The sequence below is a fragment of the Brachyhypopomus gauderio genome, chromosome 5 (assembly GCF_052324685.1).
Source record: "Brachyhypopomus gauderio isolate BG-103 chromosome 5, BGAUD_0.2, whole genome shotgun sequence".
Classification (NCBI taxonomy): domain Eukaryota; kingdom Metazoa; phylum Chordata; class Actinopteri; order Gymnotiformes; family Hypopomidae; genus Brachyhypopomus; species Brachyhypopomus gauderio.
The window spans coordinates 4,014,572-4,028,537 of NC_135215.1; the positions used below are offsets into that span (position 1 = coordinate 4,014,572).

The following is a 13,966-nucleotide window of genomic DNA, read 5'->3' on the forward strand; positions in this document are numbered from 1 at the left end:
AATATTATTATTATTATTATTATTATTATTATTATTATTATTATTAAGAGCACCATGCTCTCCTGTTAGCCACATTTTTACAAGCATGATATTGACATTGATTTACAATTGCAAAAGCCAAGCACTTCAGTGTAAAATTAGCCATTTAATTGGCCCAGTGGGAGTTCGAGGGAGTCTGACACAGGACGTGTGGGGGATGAATGGCATTTTGAGTGTTTTAAGATCTCCAGCAGACACGGAGCTGCCGTGTTTGCCCTCACACTTCCTGGCTCTACCTGAATGCTGTCGGTATGTACTACGGTTAATGCTTAATGTGATTCTGAGATGGCCCTGATGCTTTGAAAGACTGAAAGTGCAGACAGAGCTAAGTAGAGCCAAGGTGTCTGTAGACACCTCACGCTAATTAACCTCCATGTTACAAAGGAAAGAGAAAGAAATCATGCAACGGCGTGTCACTTGAAAGCCCCACCCATCTTTTATACCAGTGTCATGAATAATTCATGAAGAGGCTGTAGTCTGACCATCCTGTACATTTATCAAACACTTACTCTAGTGGGACCCTGCCATTGGCTCTCTAATGGGGCTCATTCGTTCACTTAGGGGGCTTTCTGGAGACCTCGGCACCCTAGCATGAGGGGAGGGTGCGTGTTGTCGAGGGGTGGTTATGTTTCAGGACTGCCTATGAGAATACAGGGAAAACGGAGCCAAACGGAGAAGCCAACAGGCTGCCCACCCTGGCCGTGGGTTTACTGTGGTGTTTACTGCAGTGTTTACTGTGGTGTTTACTGCAGTGTTTACTGTAGTGTACGTGATGCTGGAGTGTTGTGTTCATTTGGCATTTTTCTCGATTTTCTGTTTCTGTGGAGTCACTTATGAGTAGATCTGTCCTTAGGGGCCCGCGTCGCCTCTTAAATGACATAGACTAAAAGCTTCATAATTCTTGAAAGCCTGAAAAAAACCTTTATACCATCGTATAGCTGATTGTGCTTTTAGCTTAGAGGGAGTGGGTCCCAAGAAATCCAAGCCACACTGGCCATTTTGTTTGTTTACTTCTATTTTATAAGGCTACCTTTTGCTTCATGTTAAACATGGTGGTTATTTTCTCATTTAAGTCACAGATTTAATAGTGTCTGGAATGCTTAATAATGAGCTGCCAGCCACTCTTTGAGGAATTTTTTCAATGTTGAATATTTTGACTAAAGAATATATTTCATTCCTAGATGTTCTGTGAAAATAATACGTGACCAGTGTGCTAGCCTTCTAACTTTATGGGTCTTCAGGTTTGACATATGGTAATCATGAGGTCATCTGTATATCTGTCTCTCTGAGATGAATAATTTACTTTATGACTGAAGCATACCAGTTTCGCATGGTTGAAATACTTATGAAATCTCTTCATCAAGTAATTGCTGAAGGCCATTTATGCAGTGTTGGCCATCACTTTATTACATCACTTTATTACACGCACCTACTTCACAGTTGTGCAAAATTGACTGCCATCTGTTTTTCAATCAATTGTAAGTTGTAATCCAGCACCAAAGGCAGCAGCAGTCAGTAGTCTGCAGTGGTCTTGTCTGCAGTCAGCTGATTGATCGGGGCAACCTTCCTTGGTCTCTTTGCTGGCCTGGAGTTAACCAAAGGGCAGGTGTTCATGCTTTTATAATGCCTTCAGGCTATACCATGGAAGCACTTGAAAATTCTGTTTGTGCAAACACTTATGAGTACCGCATTAAGTGGTATGGTCAAATGCATTTTCTATATACGTACACAAAATCTCCAGACATAATCTGCCCTGTTTTTAAAATGGGCCACTTAAGAAAGAGGCCACTGGAAACATGGCCCAACTTTGGAGAGAGCCAAACAAGTTAACGTTAGTCAGCAAATGTCTAAGTGTCCTGGTCTTAGACATTTATAGTGTCTCAGGTCTAGGAGGACTCTACATTTTTGTAAATAAATGTGTCCTGCTCTGATGTAGTCATTGGTGATAATGTCATTGTGTTATAGTTTGGAGTGCTGGACCAAATTGTGCAAATCGGCATAACTGGCTTAAACATGATCGGGTAATAGTGGACATCCTGTAGTCCCGCCCTCACACATGTCTGCAGGACCACAGTTCACTTCGAGCTACTAACATTGGCATGACTTGTTAGCATATTTTAGCTTGTACGGTGTCATCAAGGGAGCTTCCAGGACCTTTGCGTGTCTGCAAAGATGGAATTTTATAAAAGAACATGGCAGTAATGTTAATTCTCAAACATTGCAGAGATACAAGGACGTCCTGGCGTATCAAAGCAACATCTCCCCTAGTGTTTTACGTAAAGCCCAGCATGGGAATTTAAATGCATATCAAACAGATTGTGATTTGGACTCCAAAGATGGCCTTCTATGTCTTCTCTACTTAAATAAGAGGCTTTGTTTTCTCTAGAGTGGGAGATGCTGAGTGATCTGGGATTCTGATGAGTGATTCTGAGTGATCAATTGTAAGCAGAAATTAATTAGCATTAATCTTTCTGCTATTGGAAAAAGCAAGTTAGTTTGGATGAATGGCATTGAAATTTACGATCACCCACCAGACCTCAGCAGGTTCCACTGGGTTCCACCAGGTTCCACTAAGCCCCACTGGGTTCCACTAGGTTCCATCAGGTTCCACCAAGCCCCACTAGGTTCCATCAGGTTCCACCAGGCCCCCTAAACCAGCACCGTCGTGATGCAGCTCTTCTTAGCGCACGTGTATTCAGCTGTGTTTGGGCTCTGTGCGTGATGGAGGCGAATAGTCTTTAATGAGCTGCTTGCAGTTCGCAGGTAATCAAGCCTGATGCTTGCTCTAAAAGCCTCTCTCAGTGGCTTCCAGGATTTATGCTAAGTGTGTTCACCTCATAACCCTGCTTCCTTATGCAGAAGCATCATCCAGCCAGGCCACTGTTGATGGAGGCTAGGGTGAGAGTTGACTTCCTTTCAATTTGTTTATGTAAAGAAAAGAGGAAAGTTAAGCTTGATGCACTGCCTAGGTTATTGTCTTGATTCTCTTTTTCTAATGTTTCAATGGAGTTTGTGTGCTGCAACTTCCCGATTTGTCTCCATGTTTGGACGCCATCCCTAGCGATTAGCCACTATCACCCTAAACAAAACTGGGTTGTAGAGCTAATTGGTTAACGTAAATCATCGCACGCCCTTTTAATTACTCCCAAGTGATGTTCCGCTCTGCTGCAGAGACCCTTTTGGCAGTTGCACTTGAGTGCAGTGAGATGAGAATTAGGATTTTGTTTAACTTCTGTTGCTTTGCAAATATTCAGAACAGGAGGTCAGGAGATCCTGGACATGGTGTGGATGGGCAGATGCTCCCATGTGATTCTGCTGGATCTCCTCATCTAGTCTCATTGGACCCAGTCTTCCAGCGTGTTATGTACGGTTCTGCTGTCTCCACCCCACCACCTCCTCCTTGTGCAATAGAACCCTCAGGCTTGAAAAGACTTGATGAAGATTGATCACATTGTTTGCATCATTAAGGAAGATGGCCTTAATTATAGACGACATCAGAGTGGCATGTCCTCTGAGAGGTGTGACATACCACGCATCTCCAGAGAAGTGCAGTGTGTCTTTCATGGTGGCTGAGGGCAGCTGGCCTCTCCGTAGCTTCAGGTCGACCAGTAACCACAGTGCTAACGACGATCCCTCTGCCTGCGCCATAACGCCTCCTTCATTACAGTTCTGAAAGTGGAGTCTTCCTCTCTCTGCTAGACGGGCCATGCGGTGGATGGAGCTGAAGAAGGATCATACTCCACACCTCCGCCATACCCACTCCCTGCTGATTCTAGAGGAGTTCTCCAGCAGTCAACAGAAAGGACATTCAGAATACACTGACAGTAATACAAATTTGCCTCCTTTAAGATGCGATTTAGAGATTTAGAGGAAAAACAAATAAATAAATAAAAGAACAAACAAACGTACTAGCCCGCCTTATGTGGTAGTCAAGGGCTCTCTGAAATTTTTCACAAGGGGCAGCGTAAGTCAGCCCCCACGTCAGGACACGATTCATCTTGCCCTACACGAGGCTTCTCTTGACTTTCAGCACCAGGGTTCCTAACAAGCTCTTCTAGATCAAACACTGAGCACTGTCATTTCAGCAGAGTGCCTTCTGATGCCTCCCCAATGGCACCGCGTCTTCCTTTTAGCGCAGCACTTGAGCGGTGGTCTCTGTTCAAAATGGCTGTGTGTCCGTGTGGGCGCCCGCACTGCAGATTTCACCAAGGCGTGGATTGTACCCGGCCCTGGTTTTTAAGTGAGCGCCGGTGTCCAGCTCGGCCGGAGAACCCCCTCTCTCCTCCTCCTCGCTCTGTCCTCTCTCCCCTCCCTCCTGCCGGTGTCCTACCTTGTGCTTGACCTCCCTTTATCAAGCGTCCCCCGCAAGTCTCTCTCCTGCCTCTCATTCAATTTCCCCCCGACTTTACTACCAAAGCGATCCATCAAATGTGATGTGATTAGAGGTTCTACCTCCTTCACAGACACTCCCAACACTATACGCCATTTTCTGTCCCTCTAACTCTTTTCTTCTTTGTCTTTCTCTGTTTCTCTCTCTGTCTCCCCATCTCATTTTGTAGCTTTTATCTCTCTCTTTCTCTTCTGCTAAGGCATTGAACGGAACTAGATAGCAATCATTACACATGCGGAAAGATTCAGAAAACACAAAAGCCAACACTCAAAAAGCACAAACGCATCGATCCTTAAAAGGGTGTTTGTGGGACGGACAGAATTGAAGCTTTTTCTGAAGTTAAATTGAGCACAAAGATCTTCAGTGTCCGGAGGCTCGTTCTTGTTTTGGACTGTTTAAAGGTTCAGCTATGAACGTCAGCAGAATTGATGAAATATTTCTTGCCTGTGATGGCCAGCAGTGACGTTGTGTTTGTGTCCCAGTGGGGAGGGGACTGTTTTTCAGGCTCGCTGGCGATGGATTCATTTGAGAAGAAGCTCAGCTTCAGATTTCTGGCCTACATGTCCAATTGATTTGAACATTATTGTCTGAAGGAAGTATTCTGATTTGCCCTTTGAGATGGCATTTCAGACTGCTCTGTGAGCCATCGAAACGCTAATAAAACACGACCGAGGCACAGGCGGTTGGAATTCAAGTGGGTGCTGATAACAGATTAAATTCCGATTGGTAGCAGTGTGATTGCTTGCTTTGTCTTTGAGAATTAGTGTCAACCCATTAGCTGCCTGTTCTTCATCTGTTTCATCCCTCTGTAAGGTGACCCGTCACAAGGAAACGATGAATTCTAAAGCCCCTTGTTATTCGCTCGCTCTCGGTTAGAACGCAGGGCCTTTCCCATGGGTCTCCACCACCTTTGGACACACCAGATATCTGCCATACACAGGAAGAAGAGGGTCAGACTTTGCGAAGAACATTTCCGTACTGATCCGCGGGCGTCCTGAACCAGGCCCGGAGGGGTGCGGCGCCTGGAGCTGCCCTCCGGAACCCCCCCCCTCCCCAACCTGCCTGCTGCAGCTGACTCAGGGCAGGTAGACCCATGTCGCAGAGCCTCCTGTCGATGGCTGAGGATTCGCTCGTTGCTCTCTCTAGCTCTTGTCGCCCAGCTCAGACTCTTATTAGATAATCCTCTTAGCCTCTCTTCCGTGCGCATCTCCTTTCTGTGATATTCTGGAGGCTGCGGCTCTCGGGCAGAGGAGGTTGGCTTTATGTAACCTGACACCGAGTATGAAGTATAAGCATAGAGTTAGCTGAGGTGCTGATGTAGCTGATAGCGCTGCAGCCCGTTGCTTAGTGCGCACAAGCTCTCCTATCTACGACAGCCTTGTAATGTGTCTTCTAGATGTCTCCTGGGCTGTAGCGTTCCCTTCGACCTTTACCCTTTGACATCAATGTTCGAAACTCTTTCGGCGACCTCTAAGGAGAATTCGATGATTTGCGGTGATAATGATTAAAGGTTAGAACGATGTAATGGTTTAGATTAACGAGTGTGCTTTAGCCCTGTGGCACTGGTAATGCTTTCTGAAGAATACCAGTCACCATTTGGCCCCCATTATGTGGGATGGCCCTGCTGAGCTGAGGTGATGGCGCTGAAGAGCTAAATGAAGAAGCACTGTGTGAACAGGTCTTTCTCTGCGTATGCTATTTGCATAAAAAGACAGAGCCGACTGGGAACACTCTGCTTTCAAACTGACACCATAGCAGACCCCGCTATGCTAATATTAGCATGTATTATGCTAATATCTGCATGGGCTGTTATTTACGTGTATTATTTACATATATTTCCCAGGTATGCTTCCCTGTGTCAGCGCATTAGCACTTTACTGTGCTGGTTGAGTAAAATAAAGAAAATGGATTTTCTAAGTGTGAACAAAATGTTTTTAATCTGCAGGTTTGCTTCTAATTAGCCCTCCTCTGCACACATAATGGTTTTCAGGTCTGATCTCTGCATTCCAGGGAAAGGAGTGCGGCTTCACTCCTTCACACTTGCCGCCTTGCTGGGTTCAGTTTCAGTCATCCTTTATGTTCAGATCATCGTTTCCCCTGCACTCCGGGTTTGAATTAACTCCGAACTCAGTGTCACGTTTTAGGGCTAACTTTAACGTGCTGGAGCCATTCGTTTCCACTAGGGGCCTCGCCCCTGCAGTGCAGTAAAGACCTGGTTCTTTTCTTCCGTAATGTGCCGATTGGTTCCAATGTGCCGATAGCACCCTTGGGTCTCCTGCCTCTACAGTAGCCCTGCCATGAATAACTGGTTCATAAAAAGTAACACAGTTTGATCTCGGTCATTGTTCACATACATTGCAAAAATGGATTCAAGCGTGGGTGCATTAAAACATGATGTTAATAATAATCATCTTTTGTTACATTCAGTGCGTAAAATGCCCTCGATTCAAAACTCAAATCGGCTTAATAGCCTATATGATATTTGTTAATGCTATTTTTTTTTTGTATAGTTAACAAGATCTTTGTGATGTGACTTCTCCGGTGACCAGGTAATTACTTGCAGCAGGACCTGGCTAGTAGAGTTATGTCAAAGCAGGACTGAAAACCAGTTCAGAAAGAATCTTTATTGAGGCGTTAATATAATATAATCTGAAGAAGTAATTTGGCTCATCATTGCAGGTGTGGATTATTTATATAGTGTGTGTGTGTGTGTGTGTAGCACTAGCTGGGAAAACCTCTTTAACCTTGTGTCATTTTGTAGCAACCATCTAAAGTGCCCTACTGGTAGCTGTGTCTGCTCTGTGAAGATCTTTTGTGGAAGTGGAGTACTGACCGTTGCTGTTACAGTGTCTCTGTGACAAAGGGTGATGTTCACATCATCAAGGGTACTTTCCTCTCTGTATATCATCTGTGTGAGGAGCAGAGGTCCAGTGTTATTAGACAGCACAGGGTTATGGGATACCCTAGTATACCGCTGCGGGAGAAAGCAAGGTGTTAGAATTAGGAGCTTCACTGCTTTATGGTGACATAGATGCCTCGGTTTGGGGTGTGTTTTTGTGTGTGTGTATGTGTGTGTGTGTGTGTGTGTGTGTGTGTGTGTGTGTGTGTGTGTGTGTGTGTGTGTGTGTGTGTGTGTGTTGGGGGAGTGTTGATGCTTTATGGGCCTACCCTCGTCTAGCCCGAGGGGCTTTCCAGTGAGTGGATGTTTGACCCTGCATGGAAGAGACAGCTCAGGAGGTGGGAGGGGCTTAACGCCTGCAGCACAGCCTCTCACTGGAGCGTTTGCATCAGCCATACTCCATTGACTATGAATCCAGAAAAAGGCAGGTTTACTGGGCTAATTATGGCCATGAGATGAAAGTACAGGTCTTGTGTGGATGAATCATGGCACAATTCAATAGGATTCTTCTCTGGGTTTTTTTTCCTGGTATGATCATAATGCCCACAGTGCATTTGGGACTCATTGATTGCACTGAGACACGTTTTGAATCACATGTGGTCTGCTTTATCTCATTCATCCTGATCCCTGAAAGCATTATAGTGTCTTGATGCACCTGAATAGAACTTGCAACACGTAGCCAGAACAGCTCCAATTATCAATGGAAGTGTCCGGGTCTGACCCAGTCCAGTTTAAACTAATCCTGAATGATGATTTTTCTCTTGTTTCTCTATTGCTTTAGATGGCCACTTTCACTCAGTCTGGGGGAGTTCTGCTGAACTGTCTGTCCCACGAGTTATTTGTTGTTTGCTCTGTGCAGCCCCGGGGCAGCCCAGGGCTGGATGATTCTGAACCACACCACCTGGTTTGTCCTGGAGGCAAACCTGAAAGCATGAGCAGGCTAGTGAGGGGTCTCCTGCACTTCCGCTGACTCCTCGTCGGAAAACGCAAAGCAGTCTGTGCATCGGCAACAAAACAGCATGGATCCTGTCTGCGTCTCCAAGGACGGGAGCACCTTAACGAAGTGGCGATTCACGTCTGCCTGTCATCGTGGCCGGGCCGTCGGCCGCAACGTGCTCGCCTCTCACGTGGAGTGATGACGTCCTGCAACGTGACGTTCGGATGCTCACTTTAATAAACCGGTTTAGGTCACCCCTCTCAACAAGTGCTGTTGGGCGGTGTCTCAGCCTGAAATGGCGTCTCTCCACTGACGTGACACGTGAGGCGTGTTTCCGTCTGCTCAACACAGGCAGCACGCAGTGTCCTGCAGGCTCAGCACACGAACTCCTCTTATGGAAATGAAGCACATTTTTATCGCACCATATAATTCGGACATGGCTCGACGATTGATTTCCCGCCCGCGTGTCTTTAATTTTAAGGTTTTCTTAATTTAATGCGATGAATGGGCCGTGTTAAACAAACGCACCGACGGGTCCGATAAGCCAAAGATTCCAATATCCGCTGAAACCTTTCTGCCTCTGCACCGTACAGGCTCTTATTACTGTGTGCTCTTGTCTGCATTGGCACAGGTAGGAGAGTGACCACTTTAAGAAGGTTGCATAAGGGAGGAGTGCACGAGGGAGGAGTGCACGAGAGAGAAGTGCGGCAATGCATGTCAACAGCTTCCTAAGGCACTGGTGATGGATGCCAGGTGTGTGTTGAGAGACGTCCTGGACCCCCGCGGATTCTCCCCGTGTCACTTCCTCCAGGCCATTAGGTTTGTGGTTTCTTCCACCCACACAGGAATCAGGTGGGTTGAATCCGGTCACTAAGTGGTGAACGTTCTTCCCGAGAGCCGCATCGTGAGAGTGAACATGAATAGATGCTCAGCTGTGGTCCACATCCGAACCAGCCCACCCGGCCTGGCCGCAAAGCCCTATCGCCATCGGTGTGTGATACCCGCAACAAGGAGCTAGTGGCACCTGGGAGAAGGTTAAGGGCAGCTGGGAGAGATTAATTGCCTCTCATTACTGAGCCGCTCTGATGCTGAATCAATCAGCCTGTGGGCCGAGCAGCAGGAGGTGCACTGCGGCGACGAGGAGTCATTGAGTGGCTTCGCTCCAGAGGCAGCTGGCACAGGCCGGCATGCTTGCGCTCTCGCTCCCCGTGGGGGCTGGCTAGGTGTTCGGACTGCGGGATGGTGGCTCTCGTCCTGCGCGCAACTCCCCACTCGCCCCGCGGCGTCTCCTCGGCCACTGGACACTACCCCGTCCCCTTCTTCAGCATGCAGGGTTCAGCAACTGAAGAGCCTGCTGCTCTTAACCAGTGATGGAATAGAGTGCTCTGGAGACGAAGAGAAGCATTGAAGAACCATTGGAGAACCATTTAAAGCAGATGTTTTTAATGGCGGTGGGTACATCTGTTGAATTGTGGATAACATGACACTCGACTGAGACAACACTTGTAATTGAGATGCCTTAATATATATTTGAGACCTTCATTTTCCCCTCAATGTGACATGATTAAAGACAGGTCTGCATAATCTTATTAGTATTATTATTATTAGTTATTTACACTTCTTATATAACATCAATACAATAAGTCATACAAACAAATCCAGAAATCTCATCTGAAAGGTTGGGGATTGACCAGGCTGTTGCCTGCACACAATACAAAAAGGAATTTGTTTATTGGACCTGTATGCATTGGGCAGCCTTCTGTGATATTAGTATTACAAAAGCCAATATTGCAGTCCTGATGTATTGTGCCCAGGGTTCCAGAGTTTAGTGCGTTTCAGGAATGAGCAACGCTGCAGAGAAAAAAAGGGGGGGGCAGATGCCATCAGTTTGTCACCTGGTTTGTCACCATTTCTGTAGGCCAGCCACGACAAATCAGTCATGCTGTTTTTACCCAGACGTGTTGAGGGGACAAGAATAGCAGGCTGTGCTGAGCCCGAACATCTCCTTAGGTCAGGAGACCACAAGCGAGAAGCAGGAGGCTAATTGCTCATCTTCACACCAAACCTAATTACCACAGACATGCTTGGTTCCCATTAAAGCGGCCTGTTAATTACGCTTAGCTTCATCCCAGAATGTTTTCCTGCTGACCATAGATGAACCAGAAGGCCTTGTCCGTGCAAGAAAGCGGGAGACCTAGACAAAGAAGGGAAGCACGGAGCCCAACGGTGGTCTTGGAGCTGTGGGATTTTGCAGAGTGCGTTTTGTTCATGGCTTTCTCTCCATTGATTTTCAGTGGGCACACACTGGTGTTGCGTAATGCCCAGTCATCTGCGCAGCGAGTGGCCCGGGCGAAGGACCCCTCTTTTGCTTTTAGGCTAATCGTGCACTCCTCGTAAATTCGGCACTCTGTGCTATGGAAAATTTCTGGCCAAGCACTCGCCTTGCACTACGATGAGGATACGTGCCCCACTAGATGAAAGTCAAGACGAGATTGCACTGCCTTTTCCTTCTGGTTTCAGGCCTTAGCCCCTCCCCCTTTGCCTTGGATTGGATATTATTTGCACTTGACAGACCCTGAGGAGCAGCGGCACTGTCCAATGGGCTTCAAGCATTCAATGTGACGTGTTTTTCCCTCTCTGGCTTCCTCTTCTGTTTACTTAACGGTGAAGGAGATTGCATGTTCCTCTGATTTAACGAAACACTCCCCCCTGTTCGTTTTATCCGACCTGGCTGCCTGTCGAGGGGAAGGCCTTGTTTGGAGGGGACGGCACTCCACGGATCGCCCAGGTGCTGCGATTCCTCTTTAGCCTTTGATCCGGAAACGGTCCCTGGAGATGCCACTCCGGCAGGGATATAATTGCACTTGAACGTGTGAAATCAAAGAATGGTTAACATCGTTTGTTACATATGTATATTAAATTTGTTATAGACCTGTGGAGTGACTGCTTATTATATTAACATTTAGCAATCACCTATAGGAAAAACATTGTTACATGAGCTATATTGTATTTTGTTCTTGTTTATGGAAATTCTGTGATGAATGATAGCAAATTATGTATGTTTACATTACTTCCTCCCTATTACCTATTACTTCATACAGTTGACTGGAGAGTTGACCTTGGTTATTCATTAAGTAGTCCAAGTAGATGCCTGAGCAGAATATCCACTGAAGCCTATAATATAGTCCATCTGCAGTAAACTGGCCATAACCAGTAACCATAACCATTATTACTTCCACTGAATGAGCCAAGATATTCAGAAATATTCAGTGCTCTGACAGTTTAATCAAGACCCTCTAATTAGCATATCATCATTAAAGGAGGGCTGCTGTATGTAGGAGTCCCCTAAGAGTTAGATCAGCAAATATTTTGCAGTAATTTAGGCTCGCATTAATACTGAGGCGCCTCTCAGAGAGAGCTCGACAAAGCCAGTGAAGGAGCTCTGTGGGAAGCCAGTGGACCTCCAAAGAGCTCTGACGTGCAGCAATGAGGCCACAGGGCCTGTTTAGAGATCTAACAGGTCCAGGCTGCTTGTCTCAAAACTGGTGGTATAGTTTGTACCATCTGGTGGGAAAATAGTATGATCTGATGTGGCCTTACTCATGTCTAGGTCCTGACTCTACTTGACTTTACTGTTCACTCATTTGCCATGGAATCCTAAGTTTTGCCTGTGGCGGTAGTCTACACACACACACACACACACACACACACACACACACACACACACACACACACACACACACACACACACACACACACACACACACACACACTTACTTTAATGTATACACTTTTGCAATCTGTATGTTCTTTTGCAGTTTGAAGAATTAGTGTGCCTTAGTATTTAGGGGCTAATTAAAAGTGGAAGTGATTTCGCTAAAGCTTTTTTCAGTTCCCCGTTGGTTGCTGTGCCAGAAAGCGTCTCCTCTGCTTCCTCCTCTTTCTCTCTCCTCCTCCTCCTCCTCCCCGGTTGTGGTGTGGGAGTCCCAGACTCTGCCCCCCCCCCCCCCCCCCCCCCCCCCCCACACCCTGCTCTTTGTTCAGTCCTTGGAGAGCTACACTACTCCCCGGGGGGGTCATGGCTTCTAAATCGGCTCAGGCCGAATCTGTTGCTGTCTCCATTATCTCTGAATGTCTCTGTCAAAGGAATCTGTAATTATTAGCCGAGCCGCTAGGTGAATTCAGATGTGTCGCAACTGAACACTAACACCGTCTCTGCTTTATCTAGACACAAGTCTCCCAGAAAAGCAAGTCAAAATATGGTAATCGCATGCATAGATTTGCAGCGTAGCTGTTTGTTTAAGAACAACTGTGGCTGCTTGTCCATATGTGAAGCAGTCTGTTGAAACAGTAGAACCTGTAAGTGCATTCTGTTGCTTTTGGCATGGGGAAAATGTGTGTTTTTTTTTCACTACTGTAGGACTCTACAAAGAATCTACAAAACTGACTTCAGTACAGTGTGAACTGCTGCTGTTGATTCCAGCAGTGCAGACACGATTCAGCAGTCACATGACATGAGGTTAATAACACCCCCCCCCCCCCTTGATGAAATATTCAGTGTTTTCGGTTACCAGTTAAATAACACACATTGCACGCCTCAAGTTTTACTGGGTTTTTTTGGTTGTTTTCGGTTTAGTTGTGGTTTGGTTTCTTCTCAGAACAAGTGAAGCGCGGGTGTTGCCCGCACCACGGTAGTAACTTGGATAAATAAAGCCTAAGAGCAGTCAGCAGTCGTGTGCGATTCAGGGAAGGTCTTTAGCCCAAGACAAACGGGCTCGTTCAAAGCCAGTAACACCTCTCCCCTTTCTTCTCTGCAATCCTCATGCATATTTTAGAGCGAACGTGCAATTGCCCGCCTCTGCGTTGACTAGCTGTCTGGGCTAATCGCTGTGCGTTCCTGGTCTCAGCCGTGTTCTGCGGCGCTCTGTAGCCTGCACTGGCGAGGCTGAGCGGGTCTCGGGGCCCAAGCGTGAGATTGTCCCTCAGCCGTTAGGAAGGCTGCCGTCATTACACTTTACGCTGCCTCTTCACAGTGACCTTCGAAATCATTCGCTCACTCACCACGGCTCCTTTGGTGACTAGGACACTATTAAGCTTATCAAAGGGAATTAGTCACTGAGATCTTTCAGCTTCATTCTCTGCTTCTGTATTTCTGCGCAGATAATTCAGTGCTCCGCCCAGTCGATTCAATGCTCTGCCTAGACGATTCCGTGCTCCGCCCACACAGTTCTATGCCCCGTCCCCATTTGGCTTTCTTAACATGAATATTTTGTGCTCTGCATTTTTTATGCACCTTCTTCATGTTGACAGGGGTATCATTTAAGCTCTGATATGTGGGCCAGTTTCGCTAGCTCTAAACATAGACCCAGCTGTACAATAGCTGCTAATTTGAAGCATTCATAGTCGCAGAATTGAACCAAAATGATTGAGCTCTGAGAGTCATTAAATGATTCGGATTGAACCTCATTATTTTTTCAATTCAACTGGATGGAGAAGCAATGACAGGAAAAATCTATTACTCTGCCTCGGAACATGGCGAGCTGCGTGCGTGTGGGTTCAGTGTGTTGGAGTGAAGTGGTGATTAAGCCGAGAGCAGGCCTGATAATGTGCACAGAGCAGCTGAACCCTGGACCGTTTTCAACGGGTCCTTCAGTGACTGGACTGCGTTCTCGCGGGTGAAGGAGGTTGTGTGTGGTTTTCA

General features: G+C 46.5%; 1 protein-coding gene across 9 annotated transcripts in view; it reads left to right on the plus strand.

The window, feature by feature from the left end:
* grip1 (glutamate receptor interacting protein 1) overlaps positions 1-13,966 on the plus strand; it is a 187,332-nt gene that overhangs the window by 76,168 nt on the left and 97,198 nt on the right. The gene's annotated exons all lie outside the window — the stretch shown is intronic.